Source organism: Salvelinus namaycush, chromosome 42, assembly GCF_016432855.1.
Source record: "Salvelinus namaycush isolate Seneca chromosome 42, SaNama_1.0, whole genome shotgun sequence".
Taxonomy (NCBI): domain Eukaryota; kingdom Metazoa; phylum Chordata; class Actinopteri; order Salmoniformes; family Salmonidae; genus Salvelinus; species Salvelinus namaycush.
In genome coordinates this window covers 2963812-2985957 of record NC_052348.1, presented here as the reverse complement: position 1 = coordinate 2985957, position 22146 = coordinate 2963812, and positions in this window count along the sequence as shown.

Sequence of the window (22146 nt, the reverse complement as noted above, 5' to 3'; positions counted from 1 at the left end):
ACACACAAAGAATAATTATTACAACATTTAAAATATAGAACTTTCAGTAGCACTATCAAGGTTCTTATTAGCTATTTCCAGCTTTAGCTGAGACAACGAGCAAATAATTTGTTTTTAGATTTTACAGCACCTTACACAACATGCATCTGCTCATCTCCCTAATCACCCCATTCACTCTGTCCATTTTGAAATATAGTTGAGTAGTGGAGACGAGTCTATCAAACTTGGGCTGTCTCTTGCGGAGGTCATAAGTGAGCTTTTCAAGAGGGAGAAAGTCAACAATCTGGTCAATCCACATTTTAAATGTAGGAGAAGTATTAGAGGCCCACAATAGAAGAATACATTTCTTAGCAAAGTATGTAATGGTCATAAGCAAACTTTCTCTGTCAGGATCAAGAACAAAGTCCTGCTGGGCATTAAGAAGATAGATACACGGGGTCATATCAAACTGTACATCTAGTATTTTCTTTGCAGCAGTATGTATAGATTGCCAAAATCTGGCAATCTCTCTACAGCTCCAAAATACATGCATATAGGTTCCACTTTCAGAGGTACATCTTTTACAGTTAGGAGAAATGTCTGTTTTCATTCTATGGAGTCTCAAGGGAGTGTAATAAAATGTGTACAAAAATTTGTAATTAGATTCTTTCATTTTTACATTAGTAGAGGAGCATTATACCCTGTCGCAAACCTCCGCCCATAACTCATCACTGATAGTCAGACCAAGGTCCTTTTCCCAGATTATTTTCAAAGGAGTAAAGGAGGAGCCTCCTTTCTCAGAAAGGAGTCTATAGATATAAGATATTTTGCCTTTAATGGATTGTGCTGTGACAAGAAGGGTTTCAACTTCATTCAACTGAGTTCTAAACCTCCTCTTGGAAGTAAATGAGGAAATGACATGTCTAATTTGAAGATATTTTAAAAAATGGGATCTTGGCACATTGAATTCACTGCAGAGCTCTTGAAAGGATTTCAGTGTAGTGGTCATCTGATGAAATAGGTCTGAAAAGGTCCTGATTCCTAGAGCATGCCAAAGATTAAAGTTGGCATCCCTCAGGGCTTTTGGCAGGTCTGGGTTGCCTACTATAGGCGAGTGAGAACATATTTGGGAGGAATTTCTCAGGTATTTCTTACAGTCCCTCCATGCTAGTAGGGTGCTGTAAATCACAAAGGTTTTGGCTATGTTGCCCACTTCACTAAAGTTATTAATGAATATAATTGAGCTTAGTGGCAATGAACCACAGGATTGGGCTTCTATCTGAATCCACGTTGACTCTTGTCTGTTTGTGATCCATGTTAGCATGTTGCGGATTTGGGCAGACCAGTAGTACAATTGAAGGGAGGGAAGGGCAAGACCGCCCTTAGATTCAGGTTTCGATAGAGTGGAGAACTTGATCCTAGGTTTTTTATTGCCCCATATAAATTTGGTGATGCTTTGGTTAGTTGTTTTGAAAAAGGAAGCTGGGAGATAGCATGGGAGCATCTGAAATAAATAGTTCAGTCTAGGGAGGATGTTCATACGGATGACATTAATTCTTCCTACTAAGCTAATTGGGAGGGAGATCCAGGTTTGGAGATCGTTCTTGATTCGATCCAGGAGTGGAAGATAATTCTCCTTGAAAAGGCTATTCAGATCTGGTGTTATGAAGATCCCAAGGTATTGAAACCCCTGTGTCTTCCATTGGAATGGACATAGTGTCTTCATAGAGCTGGTGAGTGTAATATTGAGAGGGCAGACAGTGGATTTGTTCAAATTGATCTTATAACCTGAAAACGTGCCATACTGAGCAATTGTGTCTAAAATGGGAGGAAGGGATTTCTCAGGGTTGGATATGTAGAGCAAGACATCATCCGCGTAAAGCGAAATCTTGTGCTGCAGGCCGCCTGCAGAAACACCCATAATACTTGGATTGCTCCTTATCAACTCTGCCAGAGGCTCCTCCCCCAACAAGTAGAGCAGGGGGGACAGCGAGCACCCTTGTCTTGTGCCACGTCCCAAAGAGAATCTGTCAGAGTTCAGTCCGTTAGTAGTCACCATGGCATTTGGATGAGAGTATAGTGATTTGAGCCATTTAATACATTTGGGCCCATGTTGAACTTTTCTAAGACTGAGAACAGAAAGCTCCACTCCATCCTGTCGAACGCCTTCTCAGCATCCAGTGAAGCCAGCAGGACAGGGGTCTTCTGTGCGTTTACTTGATCAATAATATCAAAAAGACAGCGAATGTTATCAGAAGAGTATCTGTCTCTAATAAATCCAGTTTGGTCCGCTTTTATTAATTTGGGAAGAAGGGTGTTTAGTCTTTTGGCGAGCAATTTGGTAATTATTTTGTAGTCGAAATCCAACAAGCTTATGGGCCGGAAGGAGGAGCAGGATAGAGGGTCCTTGTTTTTTTGAGCAACACTGTAAAGCAGGCGGTGTACATAGAGTCTGGGAGAACTCCGTTTTTGCAAAAATCCTCCAGCATTGGCATGAAAATAGGTCTAAGCTGGGGCCAAAAAGCTTTGTAGAACTCTCTGGGGAATCCATCTGGGCCTGGGGACTTGTTAGGTGGCATGGAGGTAATTGCCTCCAGGATCTCCTCAGGAGTGAAGGGGGAGTTGAGATCTTCTTGGTCGGTCTCTGATAGTTTAGGTAGCGAGATTCCCTCTAGGAAGGAGTGGAGTTCTGCCTCCGTGTGTTTTCTCTCAGAGGTATATAGTTTGCAGTAAAAATCATGAACAGTTAAATTGATCTTTTTTGGGTCATATGTGACCTCGTCCTCTGCTGTTCGGATAGCCATAATTGTACGCTCTGACTGCTCTTTTTTTAATTGGTAAGCAAGCAATCTACTCAGCCTATTGCTATACTCATGGTATTTCTGTTTAGTAAAGAAAACTTTTTTTTTAATCTCCCGAGTATAGTCCAAATTCAGTTTGGCTTTGGCTGCTTTAAGTTGACTCCAGGAGGTGCTGTCTGGGGATGGTTTATGTACTTTTTCACAGCGTTCCAGCTCCCTCTCAAGATCTAGCCTGTGTGTTTCCATTGATTTTTTCTTAGAGGAAGCATATGCAATTAGATGACCTCTTAGTGTGGCTTTAGCAGCGTCCCACATTGTGGCCGGAGAAACAGGAGAATCTTTGTTGTCTTGTGTGTAGTTGTCTATCCATGTAGTTAACAATGTATGGAACGCTTCGTTTGATAGCATGGAGGTGTTGAATTTCCAGCTCTTTGACCTCGGGATGTTTTTGCAGAGGTCAAAGCGGAGGTGGACAAAGGCGTGATCCGAAAGCGCTATGGGTCCGATTGTACACGTGGCTGAATTTATGAAACTCTTTGGGATAAAAATGTAATCTATACGGGAGTAGGTGTTATGGACATTAGAGTAGTATGTATAGTCCATAGATGAGCTATTAGTCTCTCTCCAGATATCTATCAGTCCCATCTCTTTAGTAAGAGAGTTCAACATCTTTGCAGATCTAGGATTTGTGGAGGGGACTTGAGATGATTTGTCTAGGGTTGGGTTAAGGGTACAATTGAAATCTCCAGCCAGCACTCCAAAGGAAACAATGCTCATTGAACAGGGTTATCATTTTCGACATGAAAGCAGGAGTATCTGTGTTAGGGGCGTATACGTTTAAGATAGTAATTGGTTGCCCATACAGTCACCCAGTTATCAAAATAAAAATCTCCCCTCCGGATCAGATATGTTTTTGTCAATTATGAATGGAACATTCTTATGGATAAGTATGGCTGTACCTCTACTGTTGGATTTGAAAGATGAGAAATAAACCTGTCCCACCCAAGCTCTGCGGAGTTTGGCATGTTCGGCATCACAGAGGTGTGTCTCTTGTAATAGCGCGATGTCTGCTATTTCCTTTTTTAGAGCACATAGTATCTTTTTCTGTTTTATTGCATGACCTGGACCATGGCAGTTCCATGTCAATAGATTTAAGGTACTAGTCATCGTCATCGAACAGTAATGGAACTTTAGTGCAAGTCATCTCTGGGTAAAGGTGGATAGTAGCTACAGCTGCGTTCACATAAAAGGAAAATAAATGGTTTACATAAAATAACAGTCTCTGAACACCCCAGCCGAGTTCCCAAACAACTCGACATATCCCGTTAGATCTATTACCCCCCCCCCCCCCCCCCCCCCCCGCTCAGTCACAATTCTGTGTTCCAAAAAAAAAATGGGAACAGTTAGCAACGCACAACGTCTCCCCCTCCCCACCAAAGAAATGCCTCATCCTCTCCGCCCGCATTGAGTAAATGGCAATGTAGCCCCCGTCTAGACCACATTAAAAGAGGGAGAAAATAAAATCAATAGCCCAGCCTACATATAGTAGGCCTAGGTTATGCTATAGAGCCTATCCCTCTCTGCTAAAGGAACATAAATATAGATTAGACGGCTATAATGACATTTAGCGGGGCGGGTGGGTCTTTGGATATCGCCTATATGTTGTCTTACCTCCTTAATTAATAACAGTAATCGCATTTAGTCATTGGTCCATTTCTCATTGACCAGGATGTTGTCTTTCAAAAAATGTTTTGCCTCTTCGGGAGTTTTGAAGTGTCGCAGGGCTCCTTGGTGAAGAATCCTGAGCTTGTTTGGGTATTTGAATCCCCTAAAGATGCCTCGGTAAATGGAGTATTTCTTCACCTCGTCAAACTCTCGGCGCTTTCGGCGTATTCCAGCTGACAGGTCCTGGTGTAAGGTGAGTTTGGCGTTTCCCACTGTAATGGTGTTGGTTTTCGCCGCCTGTAGGACTCGTTCCTTGTCGGTGAATCTCAGGAAACGTATGGTGATTGGGCGCGGTGGTTGTCTGGCTGCTGGTGGGGTCCTCAGTGCTCGGGGAGCTCTCTCCAGTTCTATGGGCCTCTCGGTGGACAGGTGGAGCCACTCGGGAAGTTTGTCTTGCAGGTAGCGGATCAGTGGCATGTTTCCCTCTTCTTTTTCGCCCATATTTAATAGAACACAATTATTCCTTCGCCCCCTGTTTTCCAGGTCCTCTGTTTTCTCTTCCAGCTGCTCAATATTTTTTTAGCATATGCTATTGTTTCCATGGCGTCTGTCAATAAGTTTTCCGTGGATAGGATTCGCCCCTCTGCCTCGTCCAGGCGCCCCGCGTTTATGGTTATCTTGTTGTTGATGTCTGGCAAAGCATTTTCCAGGATTGTCACCTTGCCCCCTATCACACTAAGCTGAGAGTTAATGGCATCTAATTTAATGTTGAGTTCTGTACGTTGGGATCTCAACTCAGAAAGGATATCTTCGACAGAGTGCGAGGTTGGCATTCGTTGGGCCTCGGGGGGGAACGGGTCCTCTTGCTCCTGGCTAATGGCGCTAGCTTTTTCTGAAGCTAGCTGCTTCTTGGAGGCTTTTTCCGTCGCTAGTGCTCGAGTCCGGGTAAAAATGTCACCTGTAGTGTCGCCTTTTGTAGCCGCCATGACTTTTTGACTAAAGCTAAAGGAGTTTAAACTTGAAGTGGAGGTAAGATTAGGAATTGGAAACTACTTGTGCGGAGCTCTTTGTTCATGCGGCCATCTCGTTCAGGGGTCACGTGATCCCCCCTCGTATCACACTGTTAAAACATTAGTGATGCATTGATGTTGCCAGTGAACTTTACTATACAGCAATTACAGTATTTATTTTAATTTCAGAGACTCATGGAGTTGGACACAAGTCCCATCCCCCAGGAACTCATTATCATAGATGAGGCTGGATTCAATATAGCGAAGACGAGAAGGAGAGGAAGGAACATCATTGATCAACGCGCCATCATTGAGGTACCTGGCCACATTGGGGTAAATGTCACCATATGCGCAGCTATGAGCCACAATGGGGTCATCCACTGTCAAGCCACTCTTGGACCATTCAACACTGCTCATCTCCTTAATTTCCTGAACACCTTACATGACAATCTTTTCAGCCAGAGCAGAGAGGTGATCCTGAGCAGCAAATGTATGTTCTAATTTGGGATGACGAGAGTTTCCATCAGGCTGCTCAGGTCCGGAACTGGTTCCATGACCATCCCAGGTTTACAATTCTCACTATATTCCCAAATTCTCAACCCTATTGAGGAGTTGTTTCCAGCATGGCGGTGGAAGGTGTATGATCGCAAACTCCATGAACATATGGCCATTCTCCAGGCAATGGAGGAGGGCTGTGGTGACATTCCAGCAGAGTCCTGTCAGGGGTGGATGTGTCATGCCAGAAGATATTTACCACACTGTCTGGCCAAGGAGAATTCCGCCTGTGATGTTGATGAAAATCTGTAGCCGGACCAAAACACAAGACATGACAGATTTTGTTTTCGCAATGGAATATTTGTTTCTTGACTTATGATTTAGATGTGACTGTATTTTGACAGTTTCGTCATCTATTCCGTACAATTGATCTAACATACAGTATAGTAGTACCAATAGGCCTATTTGTCTTCCTTTGCATATGTAAAATATATTTACTGTATGTTTGCATTTTTACTGTATGTGTGGTTACCATAGGCTGTTTGACATGTATTGAGTCATGTTGAAATATAAAACAAACGTTTTTACATTTGTGTTCCTTTCTTGTTTGAGTACACAAAAACAATATACAGGTTAACCACAAAATCATGGTCTTTACACTGAAATAGGTTCTGATAGTAGTTTTAGATTAATTTGATGTGTGTGTGTCGCCTTTGTATGTTGTGTTTCATTTTGCAAGATGTCTGTGGGGTTTGGGGAAATTGGCTAACTTGTTTTGAGTTTTGAGTACCTGATTTGTAGTTTCAGCAAACGTGTTTTAACAAACTGTAAACCAAACCGATTTTTTTTGAAGGTCTTCCGTTTCCCCACATTTATTGATTCATTCATTTCCCATCATCAAATACCGTCATCGATACCACAAAAAAAACTGACAAACACAGCTTTTCACTCCAATCTGGCAACCCTCAATAAATCCGACATGGCACTAGTATCCCAAAGTATTAAGCGAAAACAAGCATAGAAAAGAGCATTGGCATTAAAGATTTTTTTTTTTTTAAACGTAAGGCTACTATTATAGTATAAGTATTTTGGTGACAACCTGGTTGATTAACAATATTGGGTTGTCAACATGTTTTTTTATATATAGAAATAAATGGACACAAAACAAGGCAGTGTAGAACACCATTGCCCAAAATGCAGTAATGGCGCTAGCTTTTTCTGAAGCTAGCTGCTTCTTGGAGGCTTTTTCCGTCGCTAGTGCTCGAGTCCGGGTAAAAATGTCACCTGTAGTGTCGCCTTTTGTAGCCGCCATGACTTTTTGACTAAAGCTAAAGGAGTTTAAACTTGAAGTGGAGGTAAGATTAGGAATTGGAAACTACTTGTGCGGAGCTCTTTGTTCATGCGGCCATCTCGTTCAGGGGTCACGTGATCCCCCCTCGTATCACACTGTTAAAACATTAGTGATGCATTGATGTTGCCAGTGAACTTTACTATACAGCAATTACAGTATTTATTTTAATTTCAGAGACTCATGGAGTTGGACACAAGTCCCATCCCCCAGGAACTCATTATCATAGATGAGGCTGGATTCAATATAGCGAAGACGAGAAGGAGAGGAAGGAACATCATTGATCAACGCGCCATCATTGAGGTACCTGGCCACATTGGGGTAAATGTCACCATATGCGCAGCTATGAGCCACAATGGGGTCATCCACTGTCAAGCCACTCTTGGACCATTCAACACTGCTCATCTCCTTAATTTCCTGAACACCTTACATGACAATCTTTTCAGCCAGAGCAGAGAGGTGATCCTGAGCAGCAAATGTATGTTCTAATTTGGGATGACGAGAGTTTCCATCAGGCTGCTCAGGTCCGGAACTGGTTCCATGACCATCCCAGGTTTACAATTCTCACTATATTCCCAAATTCTCAACCCTATTGAGGAGTTGTTTCCAGCATGGCGGTGGAAGGTGTATGATCGCAAACTCCATGAACATATGGCCATTCTCCAGGCAATGGAGGAGGGCTGTGGTGACATTCCAGCAGAGTCCTGTCAGGGGTGGATGTGTCATGCCAGAAGATATTTACCACACTGTCTGGCCAAGGAGAATTCCGCCTGTGATGTTGATGAAAATCTGTAGCCGGACCAAAACACAAGACATGACAGATTTTGTTTTCGCAATGGAATATTTGTTTCTTGACTTATGATTTAGATGTGACTGTATTTTGACAGTTTCTTCATCTATTCCGTACAATTGATCTAACATACAGTATAGTAGTACCAATAGGCCTATTTGTCTTCCTTTGCATATGTAAAATATATTTACTGTATGTTTGCATTTTTACTGTATGTGTGGTTACCATAGGCTGTTTGACATGTATTGAGTCATGTTGAAATATAAAACAAACGTTTTTACATTTGTGTTCCTTTCTTGTTTGAGTACACAAAAACAATATACAGTTTAACCACAAAATCATGGTCTTTACACTGAAATAGGTTCTGATAGTAGTTTTAGATTAATTTGATGTGTGTGTGTCGCCTTTGTATGTTGTGTTTCATTTTGCAAGATGTCTGTGGGGTTTGGGGAAATTGGCTAACTTGTTTTGAGTTTTGAGTACCTGATTTGTAGTTTCAGCAAACGTGTTTTAACAAACTGTAAACCAAACCGATTTTTTTTGAAGGTCTTCCGTTTCCCCACATTTATTGATTCATTCATTTCCCATCATCAAATACCGTCATCGATACCACAAAAAAAACTGACAAACACAGCTTTTCACTCCAATCTGGCAACCCTCAATAAATCCGACATGGCACTAGTATCCCAAAGTATTAAGCGAAAACAAGCATAGAAAAGAGCATTGGCATTAAAGAATTTAATTTTTTTTAAACGTAAGGCTACTATTATAGTATAACTATTTTGGTGACAACCTGGTTGATTAACAATATTGGGTTGTCAACATGTTTTTTTATATATATAAATAAATGGACACAAAACAAGGCAGTGTAGAACACCATTGCCCAAAATGCATTGCTCCAATAACTTTCAAAAGATTGTACCCAAAGCTCGTGTGTCTGTGTTTGGGTGGTAGAGTTTTCTTAGTTCTTACCTGAGCGATGGGTCTCATTCGTCACTCTCCTCATTGCTCCATTCTCGTTTTCTTCAATAACCTTGTTTAATTCAATAACCTCTTCGCTGACATAGTCATCCATCTTAACTAATTGTATGGTTACCTTTTTGTGACTGACTCGTAATGGTAACATCTACTGTATGATTCTAACTGTAGTGACAAGTAGTTGAGTAGCTTCACCTGGTACCTCTCTGATCTCTGTCTGTGGTTCACTGCAGTTAATATAATGTTTTGGGTATCCAATCACCTTCAAGCAGGAACATGGACAGAGCGATACAACATGATAGCTGCAGGACAACAAACAGTGACAATTGCAGCCTTTCAGCCTATCAATGTTTGTTGTTTCTGCAGGCTTCAAACGGAGGGCACGTTATGGCCCAAACTCATTACCAATGTTTTCTGACGTTGTATCAATGCTGTCTGTGTGTGACATCAGCGTGAAGAGTTATTCTAAAGTGGTTGTGGGAAACATCTTCATCAGAGGGTTTAAAGGGAACTTCACGTGTGTGTTGTGAGTGTGTGTGCACGTGGACTGTGTTTCGTCTGTGCGCGTCCGCATGAGCCGTTGACCGTGTGTGTGTCCTCTCAGTGCCGTTCTGCCCTCTGTCTGTGTTCAACTGGAGGTGACACTGTTTTAAGTATCTGGTCTCCGGTCTCTCTCCTCGATCAGGTTGTTGTGACTGGTGACTGATCTGTGAGTGGTCTCTCTTCATTCAGGGTGTTGTGGGTGGTCTCTCTCTTTCTAAAACTGGTCTCTGTCTTCAGTCAGGGTTTTGTAGCTGGTCTGTAGCTGGTCTCTCTTCAGTCAGGGTGTTGTAACTGGTCTGTAGTTGGCCTCTTTCTGCAGATGAGTTGGTCTTATGAGCTAAGAAGCTCGTAGAGACCCGTTATCTGCAATAACAACCAAAACAGATAACCACAGAACTGACGGTAAATTGTAGGAATTATAACGTATATGTACCTACAGTGGACAGACAGGCCTCTGATCCCAGCCAGTAGGAGAACACAGCAAGAGCTATGAAGGGTCTCTTCCCTGTGCTATAAAAATATATGTGTATAGTTTTTCTGTGCATTGTGTGTGTGTGAGTTTGCTCGTGTGTGTGTGTGTGTGTATGCGCACACGTGCGTGTGCATCCGCCTGTGTGTGTGTGTGTGTGTGTGTGTGTGTGTGTGTGTGTGTGTGTGTGTGTGTGTGTGTGTGTGTGTGTGTGTGTGTGTGTGTGTGTGTGTGTGTGTGTGTGTGTGTGTGTGTGTGTGTGAGAGAGAGAGAGAGAGAGAGAGAGAGAGAAAGATTGTGTGTATTAGGTTGATATCATGGTCTGTTCTTTGGAGAGGTGTCTTCTACTTCTTTGTCTTGGTGCTGGTCTCATGGTGCCTCAGGGTGTCTGCACTGACGTAGATGTCCACAATCCTATATCAGCTTCACCTCTGAAAAACTTGACCTTCTTGCTCACACCTGGCTTGTCATCAATGGCCTCAGACATTTTCAACAATATACTGTGTTTTCTGACTATATACGATACAGAAATGTCTACTCAGGTTCTGAACCAATCATTGCCCCTGTGTCTGTGTCTGCTTTGTGTCCGTTTCTGAGTCTAACTGTTTGTGATATGTTGTCCCCAGAAGAAATGGAAATGTAACAATAGGAAGATAATCTAAAAGTAACATGGGGGTTGAGGTTGGGACATGTTATTTTACTTTATACATCTTTATCTGATCCCTGAGTGGACAGTGTGGACTTACCAGACCTGGGTTTAAATACTATATGAAATTACAAGAATGGCTTGCCAAGGAAAACTTCCAAAAGGACAAATTTGAGGTAAAAAGGAGGTGGAACACGCAACAAAAAAAATGCAGAGATTGATTTGTTATTGCTGGCTTGAATACATTGTACAGGATGCGAACAGGTGACTGACATTTTGATGTCAAGCTGACGTCTTCCTCAGAGTGACCTGACCATTGCACATAGCTCCTATTTCTAGCCTAGCGGCCCATTGAGACGCAACAATGTAAAACAATTATAAGGATAATATTTCAAAGTAAAATTGCAAATTATAGGACAAAATAATAAGATAAACAGTGTGTCTCGTTAATCAATAGGCCATGTCAAAATATACACAGGGGATATTTGGGTGTCTGTGAATCCAGAGTCAGAGACTCCAAAAAATCAAGGCAACCATATTATCGAAACAGGCCCAGAGGGCTTTGGATCCAGTGTCTAAGGAGTATTACCAGAATGCCTCTCTATATGAAATCATTTAAAATACTTCTGTTGCAACAGAAAAGCCCCAAAAGTACATTCGTGGTCAAAAGTTTTGAGAATGACACAAATATACATTTTTACAAAGTCTGCTGCCTCAGTTTGTATGATGGCAATTTGCATATACTCCAGAATGTTATGAAGAGTGATCAGATGAATTGCAATTAATTGCAAAGTCCCTCTTTGCCATGCAAATGAACTGAATCCCCCAGAAATATTTCCACTGCATTTCAGCCATGCCACAAAAGGACCAGCTGACATCATGTCAGTGATTCTCTCGTTAACACAGGTGTGAGTGGTGACGAGGACAAGGCAGGCGATCACTCTGTCATGCTGATTGAGTTCGAATAAAAGACTGGAAGCTTCAAAAGGAGGGTGGTGCTTGGAATCATTGTTCTTCCTCTGTCAAACATGGTTACCTGCAAGGAAACACGTGCCGTCATCATTGCTTGCACAAAAAGGGCTTCACAGGCAAGGACATTGCTGCCAGTAAGATTGCACCTAAACCAACCATTTATCGGATCATCAAGAACTTCAAGGAGAGCGGTTCAATTGTTGTGAAGAAGGCTTCAGGGCGCCCAAGAAAGTCCAGCAAGCGCCAGGACCATCTCCTAAAGTTGATTCAGCTGCGGGATCGGGGCACCACCAGACAGAGCTTGCTCAGGAATGGCAGCAGGCAGGTGTGAGTGCATCTGCACGCACAGTGAGGCGAAGACTTTTGGAGGATGGCCTAATGTCAAGAAGGGCAGCAAAGAAGCCACTTCTCTCCAGGAAAAACATCAGGGACAGACTGATATTCTGCAAAAGGTACAGGGATTGGACTGCTGAGGACTGGGGTAAAGTAATTTTCTCTGATGAATCCCCTTTCCGATTGTTTGGGGCATCCGGAAAAAAGCATGTCCGGAGAAGACAAGGTGAGCGCTACCATCAGTCCTGTGTCATGCCAACAGTAAAGCATCCTGAGACCATTCATGTGTGGGGTTGCTTCTCAGCCAAGGGAGTGGGCTCACTCACAATTTTGCCTAAGAACACAGCCATGAATAAAGAATGGTACCAACACATCCTCCGAGAGCAACTTCTCCCAACCATCCAGGAACAGTTTGGTGACGAACAATGCCTTTTCCAGCATGATGGAGCACCTTGCCATAAGGCAAAAGTGATAACTAAGTGGCTTGGGGAACAAAACATCAATATTTTGGGTCCATGGCCAGGAAACTCCCCAGACCTTAATCCCATTGAGAACTTGTAGTTAATCCTCAAGAGGCGGGTGGACAAACAAAAACCCACAAATTCTGACAGACTCCATGCATTGATTATGCAAGAATGGGCTGCCATCAGTCAGAATGTGGGCCAGAAGTTAATTGACAGCATGCCAGGGCGGATTGCAGAGGTCTTGAAAAAGAAGGGTCAACACTGCAAATATTGACTCTTTGCATCAACTTCATGTAATTGTCAATAAATGCCTTTGACACTTATGAAATGCTTGAAATTATACTTCAGTATCCATAGTAACATCTGACAAAAATATCTAAAGACACTGAAGCAGCACACTTTGTGGCAATTTATATTTGTGTCATTCTCAAAAGTTTTGGCCACAACTGTACAAAGGCCACCCACCTGCCACTGAAGGCATTTGAACCCAGGTCTGGCACTTATCTGATGCGTACTTATCAGGAGTCGATTGTACTAACTTAATAACCTCATGCTGCTCCCTTCTGTCTGTTCTAATGCAGCTGTTTACTTTTAGTGTTGTCTCTGTCTGATGATGTATCCACCATATAACTACTGAAGACAGGAAGCTACTAATGTATCCCAGGAAGTAAATGGGAATTGTATTAATATGTTCAGAACAAAACAAACAAAAATGAGAAGGGATCGAGACAGAACGAGAGAGGGAGATCCAGAGAGAGAGTCATAGAGATGAAGCGAGAGAAAGAGAGAGAGGGGGAAATGGGGGGGGGGGGGGGGGTGGAGTTGTTACATTAGGTTATTGTTACACCACTCAGAAATCCAGTTCACTTTTTCTCCACAATTGAAATCATTCCATGTCTATACAAGGTCATCTTGTCCATGTTTTAGTTCAACACAGTCCTCTTCCCCATTACTTGACTGATCACCACCATTACTAGGCTATTTTCTCCTCCAGTAACTGCTAACAACACAGAGAACCAGACATTCAAACACCCATAGTGCCTATGTTTTTTTTTTCAGCTTTAAAGCCACACACTGTTTCTACGATTAATCTATAGAGCTAATTAAATGACATCTGTGAGGGGAAACCTTGCTTTTTTTAAAGATCTAGATATCAAAACTGGATGGTCAAATCTCTCACCTTGTGTTCAGTGGTGTGCCTTCTACCCATTTCCAGGACCCCTCAGTCTCTCTGTCAGTCAGACTGATCCAGGCTCTCTTGTCAAGGCCAAAGAGACACCTCTGTTGTTGAAAAAGATAAATGAATACTGATTTAAAAAAAAGTATGTTTATCACCTCTCTCTCTCTCACTACGTATTTATCTATCTCCCCCTCCAGTCTCTCTACTAGTTCTCCTTTATGTTTAGGAGCACCAGGTATGCTCCTCTCTCCACACAGTCCTGTCTGCTCTCATTCCAGGTTTTATTGTCAGTAGAGACAAAGTACCAACAGGATTCAAACTTGTTCCAGCCTTCAGAACAGGTTAGTTAAAACATTCATTGCCATCTCATTATTCTGCGCTCATTACTGAAAGAATACAAAACACCATTTTAGTGCGTGTTCAGGGCCGTAACCAGGGTTTGAGTTTCAGTGAGGTCGGAAGACAGTGGGGTTAATTGTATAGAAATGGAGTAAATGAGCTTTAACTTTACAAAATGTACTGCATTTCTATATCATAGAAAATGACTTTAAAATGCTATTTGGAGAAATGAGTTGCACTGACACGTCGCGTCAGTGTCCCGATCGTTGTATGGTGGAAGAGAGGAGGACCAAGGCGCAGCGTGATAACAATACATCTTCTATTTATTCATGACGAAAATGAAGAACACTTAAACAAACTACAAAACAACAAACGAACGAACGTGACGCTATAAACAAATAGTGCAGACACAGGCAACTAACATAGACAATAACCCACAACCCACAATACAAAACAGGCTACCTAGCAGGCTACGCAGGCAAACAAAACGAACAAACCACTGTTCATGATTCCACTCGTTTGCAAAGAGGCACGATTAGAACTCAGTCAGATCAAGAATCAAAGCGTTCTGAGCTCTGATTAACGCTGGGAGCAATATTTAGAAGTTGACCCGTAATTGATTTTCTTTGTGTACAAAATTACAGTATATATATAATTCATATTTCTAATTAGAAACAATTACTGAGTTCTTCATGTAGTCTTCATGTAGTTACGGCCCTGTGTGTATTGAACATGTGCAATTGATGTTATGATCATGTATTAGGTAAACTCACTCGGATTATAGAACTTTACCATGAGATCATCTTTCTCCCTCTGTAGCTGGTCTCTCTCTTTAGTCAGGTTGTTGTAGCTGGTCTCTCTCTTTAGTCAGGTTGTTGTGTCTGGTCTGAAGTTGGCTGAGAAAAGTTGTTCACTAAATCAGATAATAACCACAGAACTGTCAATGAATTCTAGTAATTACAACTTATCTATACTTACAGTGGACAGACAGGCCTATGATCTCAGCCAGTAGGAGAACACACAGCAGCCCCAGACACACTGCAACAGCCAGTAAGGGACTCTTCCTTGTGCTATCAGGCTCTATGGACACATACAAATATGTGTGTACAGTATTTGTGTGTGTGTGTGTGTGTGTGTGTGTGTGTGTGTGTGTGTGTGTGTGTGTGTGTGTGTGTGTGTGTGTGTGTGTGTGTGTGTGTGTGTGTGTGTGTGTGTGTGTGTGTGTGTGTGTGTGTGTGTGTGCGTGCGTGCGTGCTGGTCTCCCAGTCCATTAGTTGGAGAAGTCTTCTGCTATGGTGCTGGTCCCATGGACTCTCAGGGTGTCTGCACTGACGTAGATATCCACAATCCTCTCCTCCATCTCACCTCTGTCAAACTTGACCTTCTGGGTCCTATCTGGCTCGGCATAGATGCCCTCAGACATCTTCAACAATGCTTGATGCTTTCTTGTACTATGTATTGTAATTCTACTTTACGTTAAGTCTCCGGTTCTAGTGATAGCGTTGCCTCTGCCTTGTGTCTGTCTCTGTCTCGGTGTGTGTGTGTGTGTGTGTGTGTGTGTGTGTGTGTGTGTGTGTGTGTGTGTGTGTGTGTGTGTGTGTGTGTGTGTGTGTGTGTGTGTGTGTGTGTGTGTGTGTGTGTGTGTGTGTGTGTGTGTGTGCGTGCGTGCGTGCTGGTCTCCCAGTCCATTAGTTGGAGAAGTCTTCTGCTATGGTGCTGGTCCCATGGACTCTCAGGGTGTCTGCACTGACGTAGATATCCACAATCCTCTCCTCCATCTCACCTCTGTCAAACTTGACCTTCTGGGTCCTATCTGGCTCGGCATAGATGCCCTCAGACATCTTCAACAATGCTTGATGCTTTCTTGTACTATGTATTGTAATTCTACTTTACGTTAAGTCTCCGGTTCTAGTGATAGCGTTGCCTCTGCCTTGTGTCTGTCTCTGTCTCGGTGTTTGTGTCTGGCTCTGTGTCTGTCTCTATCTGTGTGAAGATGTAACCCCTAGGGAGGTATAAAAAAATGGCATGGGTAGTTGTGGCTATAGCTTCTCCTTTGCATATTTTTATTTGTCTTCTGAGTAGTGAGTTTACACTTATCAGTCTACTGTACTGATTTCATGTTGTGTCTGATGATGTGTGAAACATAACTACAGGTAAGATAAAAAATAGAGATTTTATTAACATGCTAATACCATTTTTTTTATAAAACTGGGGCCCACTTGAGCTCCATCATAACTTAATGAGCACAACAATATACTTTTTTGCAAAACAGTAAATCATTACTCATTGCCTTCATATACTACGCAAATGGTAAGCAAACTCTCTACAAAAGACACAGAAGTCAGTTGAGGAAATCATGTCAAACAAAATTCAGACAGTTGGTCACAGCTGATACAAATGAATCCCATGATTGTGAACCTCTTTTGCACGTGTGCACATCTTCTTTGCACAATTGTTCAATCGGTCCTTATTCATGCATAAAAGAGGTCACCTCTGAGTTGTTGTTTGCAAGAATGGACCAAGTAAGAGGGCAAGGGCAAATGAGTGGTAGAGGGGCCCATAGAGGAAAGTTCAGCGCTCAGTTAAAATAGAAAAAGGTCCAATAAAGCAGTTTGTTTCTGGATATTCACGCTCTCGAGTAACATTCTTTCTGCGTTGGTCATCTTTGGTAAGAATCATTTTAGGAAAAAAAGAATACAGCCCATGTTGTGATAATATGTTTAGTTGTCTTTGCGGTGCATACTATAAGTATTGTATCAACAGATGGCACAGACATTTTAAACTAGGGTTAACCTAACCTTACATTGATAATTGTAGGAAAAAAAATGTAACATAACACATAACAAGTTGTATATTTCGATGGAGGTAGTTGATTGTGTGTCATGTATTTCATGTTTAGAGAGTCTTAATGCATTTTGATAAAACAACTTGTTTCAGTTTAGGGCTGAGTGTTTTGAAAAAAGTGAATTATGTTTGGACAAAGGTGCTCAAGCAATCAAGGAAAACTGTAATTTACAAGTACAAAACAAACAAAAAAGTTTGCATACTGGTGAGCGTGTGAGAGTGCCTGTATGTGTGTCTGTGAGAGAGAAAGAGAGAATTTAAGTTGTTTTGTATTTAACATGATTTTGATTGTATGACTTGTTGCCTTTTTTTTCTATTACTCTGACTTCCTGTTAAGGCCGGGGCTGATTTCAAGGTTTACTGTTAATCTACAAAGCATTACATGGACTTGCTCCTACCTATCTCTCTGATTTGGTCCTGCCGTACATATCTACACGTACGCTACAGTCACAAGACGCAGGCCTCCGTATTCTACCTCGAATTTCTAAGCAAACAGCTGGAGGTAGGGCTTTCTCCTAAAGAGCTACATTTTTATGGAATGGGCTGCCTATCCATTCAAGAGACGCAGACTCGGTCTCGACGTCTAAGTCGTTACTGAAGACTCATCTCTTCAGTAGGTTCTATGATTGAGTCTGGCCCAGGGGTGCGAAGGTGAATGGCAAGACATTGGAGTGACAAACCGCCCTTGCTGTCTCTGCCTGGTTGGCTCCCCTCTCTCCACTGGGATTCTCTGCCTCTGACCCTATTACGGGGGCTGAGTCACTGGCTTACTAGTGCTCTTCCATGCTGTCCCTAGGAGGGGTGAGTCACGTCTCTTTTTTCGTTATACTTGACGTGATCTTCCTGTCTGATTTTGCACCCCCTCGGGCTCGTGCAGTGGAGGAGATGTTTGTAGGTTATACTCAGCCTTGTCTCAAGGTAGTGAGTTGGTGGTCTGTTGATATCCCTCTAGTGGTGTGGGGGCTGTGCATTGGCAAAGTGGGTGAGATTATATCCTGCCTGGTTGGCCCTGTCCGGGGGTATTGTCGGACAGGGCCACAGTGTCCCCCATCCCCCTCTGTCTCAGCCTCCAGTATCTATTCTGCAATAGTCTATGTGCCAGGGGGCTAGAGTCAGACTAGGGTCAGACTGTCCTATCTGGTGAAATTCTCCTGTCTTATCTGGTGTCCTGTGTGAACTTAACACGGAATCCAAACCGGTTGCGCGCGTGCGCCATCATGCGCTATCGTGCATACATTTATTTCCCCCCCCCCCACACCAAACGCGATCACGACACTCAGGTTAAAATATCAAAACAAACTCTGAACCAATGACATTAATTTGGGGACAGGTCGAAAAGCATTAAACATGTATGGCAATTTAGCTAGTTAGCTTGCACTTGCTAGCTAACGTTAATTAGCTAGCCGAATCGTTTCTAGTTATCGCTCCTCCTTCCAGGCTTTTTCATCTTTGAACTTATATGGTGATTGGCCTCTAACTTACACTTTTACCACGACGACCGACAAAACATTTCGTCTTTCAATCGCCCACAATGGGTATAACCAATGAGGAGATGGCACGTGGGTACCTGCTTCTATAAACCAATGAGGAGTTGGGAGAGGCAGGACTTTCAGCGCAATCTGCGTCAGAAATAGGAATGACTTCTATTTTAGCCCTTGGCAACGCAGACGATCGTTGGCGCGCGTGAGCAGTGTGGGTGCAATAATTGAATAACATGGATTTCAAAATGTATTTTGCGACGCTCGCGCACGCGACATGTCTTGTCTTGTCAGCATGTTAAGAATGCTCCCTCTAATTCTTCCATCTCTCTCTCTGTCTCCCCTCCCAGAGGACCTGAGCCCTAGGACCATGCCTCAGGACTACCTGGCCTGAAGGCTCCTGGCTGTCCCCGTCCCCAGTTCACTTGGTCATGCTGCTGATACAGTTTCTGCTGTTTTGCCTGTGGCTATGGAAGCCTGATCTATTCATCAGACGTGCTACCTTGTCCCGGACGTGCTATTTTCAACCCTCTCTCTCCCTCTCCCTCTCTACTGCACCTGCTGTGTCGACCTCTGAATGCTCGGCTATGAAAAGCCAACATTTACTCCTGCGGTGCTGACCTGTTGCACCCTCTATAACCACTGTGATTATTATTTGACCCTGCTGGTCATCTATGACCGTTTGAACATCTTGAAGAACGATCTCATTACATTTACATTTAAGTCATTTAGCAGACGCTCTTATCCAGAGCGACTTACAAATTGGTGCATTCACCTTATGATATCCAGTGGAACAACCACTTTACAATAGTGCATCTAACTCTTTTAAGGGGGGGGAGGGGGGGGTTAGAAGGATTACTTTATCCTATCCTAGGTATTCCTTAAAGAGGTGGGGTTTCAGGTGTCTCCGGAAGGTGGTGATTGACTCCGCTGACCTGGCGTCGTGAGGGAGTTTGTTCCACCATTGGGGTGCCAGAGCAGCGAACAGTTTTGACTGGGCTGAGCGGGAACTGTACTTCCTCAGAGGTAGGGAGGCGAGCAGGCCAGAGGTGGATGAACGCAGTGCCCTTGTTTGGGTGTAGGGCCTGATCAGAGCCTGAAGGTACGGAGGTGCCGTTCCCCTCACAGCTCCGTAGGCAAGCACCATGGTCTTGTAGCGGATGCGAGCTTCAACTGGAAGCCAGTGGAGAGAGCGGAGGAGCGGGGTGACGTGAGAGAACTTGGGAAAGTTGAACACCAGACGGGCTGCGGCGTTCTGGATGAGTTGTAGGGGTTTAATGGCACAGGCAGGGAGCCCAGCCAACAGCGAGTTGCAGTAATCCAGACGGGAGATGACAAGTGCCTGGATTAGGACCTGCGCCGCTTCCTGCGTGAGGCAGGGTCGTACTCTGCGAATGTTGTAGAGCATGAACCTACAGGAACGGGTCACCGCCTTGATGTTGGTTGAGAACGACAGGGTGTTGTCCAGGATCACGCCAAGGTTCTTAGCACTCTGGGAGGAGGACACAATGGAGTTGTCAACCGTGATGGCGAGATCATGGAACGGGCAGTCCTTCCCCGGGAGGAAGAGCAGCTCCGTCTTGCCGAGGTTCAGCTTGAGGTGGTGATCCGTCATCCACACTGATATGTCTGCCAGACATGCAGAGATGCGATTCACCACCTGGTTATCAGAGGGGGGAAAGGAGAAGATTAATTGTGTGTCGTCTGCATAGCAATGATAGGAGAGACCATGTGAGGATATGACAGAGCCAAGTGACTTGGTGTATAGCGAGAATAGGAGAGGGCCTAGAACAGAGCCCTGGGGGACACCAGTGGTGAGAGCACGTGGTGCGGAGACAGATTCTCGCCACGCCACCTGGTAGGAGCGACCTGTCAGGTAGGACGCAATCCAAGCGTGGACCTTGCCGGAGATGCCCAGCTCGGAGAGGGTGGAGAGGAGGATCTGATGGTTCACAGTATCAAAGGCAGCCGATAGGTCTAGAAGGATGAGAGCAGAGGAGAGAGAGTTAGCTTTAGCAGTGCGGAGCGCCTCCGTGACACAGAGAAGAGCAGTCTCAGTTGAATGACTAGTCTTGAAACCTGACTGATTTGGATCAAGAAGGTCATTCTGAGAGAGATAGCAGGAGAGCTGGCCAAGGACGGCACGTTCAAGAGTTTTGGAGAGAAAAGAAAGAAGGGATACTGGTCTGTAGTTATTGACATCAGAGGGATCGAGTGTAGGTTTTTTCAGAAGGGGTGCAACTCTCGCTCTCTTGAAGACGGAAGGGACGTAGCCAGCGGTCAAGGATGAGTTGATGAGCGAGGTGAGGTAAGGGAGAAGGTCTCCGGAAATGGTCTGGAGAAGAGAGGAGGGGATAGGGTCAAGCGGGCAGGTTGTTGGGCGGCCGGCCGTCACAAGACGCGAGATTTCATCTGGAGAGAGAGGGGAGAAAGAGGTCAAAGCACAGGGTAGGGCAGTGTGAGCAGAACCAGCGGTGTCGTTTGACTTAGCAAACGAGGATCGGATGTCGTCGACCTTCTTTTCAAAATGGTTGACGAAGTCATCCGCAGAGAGGGAGGAGGGGGGAGGAGGGGGAGGAGGATTCAGGAGGGAGGAGAAGGTGGCAAAGAGCTTCCTAGGGTTAGAGGCAGATGCTTGGAATTTAGAGTGGTAGAAATTGGCTTTAGCAGCAGAGACAGAAGAGGAGAATGTAGAGAGGAGGGAGTGAAAGGATGCCAGGTCCGCAGGGAGGCGAGTTTTCCTCCATTTCCGCTCGGCTGCCCGGAGTCCTGTTCTGTGAGCTCGCAATGAGTCGTCGAGCCACGGAGCAGGAGGGGAGGACCGAGCCGGCCTGGAGGATAGGGGACATAGAGAGTCAAAGGATGCAGAAAGGGAGGAGAGGAGGGTTGAGGAGGCAGAATCAGGAGATAGGTTGGAGAAGGTTTGAGCAGAGGGAAGAGATGATAGGATGGAAGAGGAGAGAGTAGCGGGGGAGAGAGAGCGAAGGTTGGGACGGCGCGATACCATCCGAGTAGGGGCAGTGTGGGAAGTGTTGGATGAGAGCGAGAGGGAAAAGGATACAAGGTAGTGGTCGGAGACTTGGAGGGGAGTTGCAATGAGATTAGTGGAAGAACAGCATCTAGTAAAGATGAGGTCAAGCGTATTGCCTGCCTTGTGAGTAGGGGGGGGAGGTGAGAGGGTGAGGTCAAAAGAGGAGAGGAGTGGAAAGAAGGAGGCAGAGAGGAATGAGTCAAAGGTAGACGTGGGGAGATTAAAGTCACCCAGAACTGTGAGAGGTGAGCCATCCTCAGGAAAGGAACTTATCAGGGCGTCAAGCTCATTGATGAACTCTCCAAGGGAACCTGGAGGGCGATAAATGATAAGGATGTTAAGCTTGAAAGGGCTGGTAACTGTGACAGCATGGAATTCAAAGGAGGCGATAGACAGATGGGTCAGGGGAGAAAGAGAAAATGTCCACTTGGGAGAGATGAGGATCCCAGTGCCACCACCCCGCTGACCAGAAGCTCTCGGGGTGTGCGAGAACACGTGGGCAGACGAGGAGAGAGCAGTAGGAGTAGCAGTGTTATCATTGGTAATCCATGTTTCCGTCAGTGCCAAGAAGTCGAGGGACTGGAGGGAAGCATAGGCTGAGATGAACTCTGCCTTGTTGGCCGCAGATCGGCAGTTCCAGAGGCTGCCTGAGACCTGGAACTCCACGTGGGTCGTGCGCGCTGGTACCACCAGGTTAGAGTAGCAGCGGCCACGCGGTGTGAAGCGTTTGTATGGTCTATGCAGAGAGGAGAGAACAGGGATAGACAGACACATAGTTGAC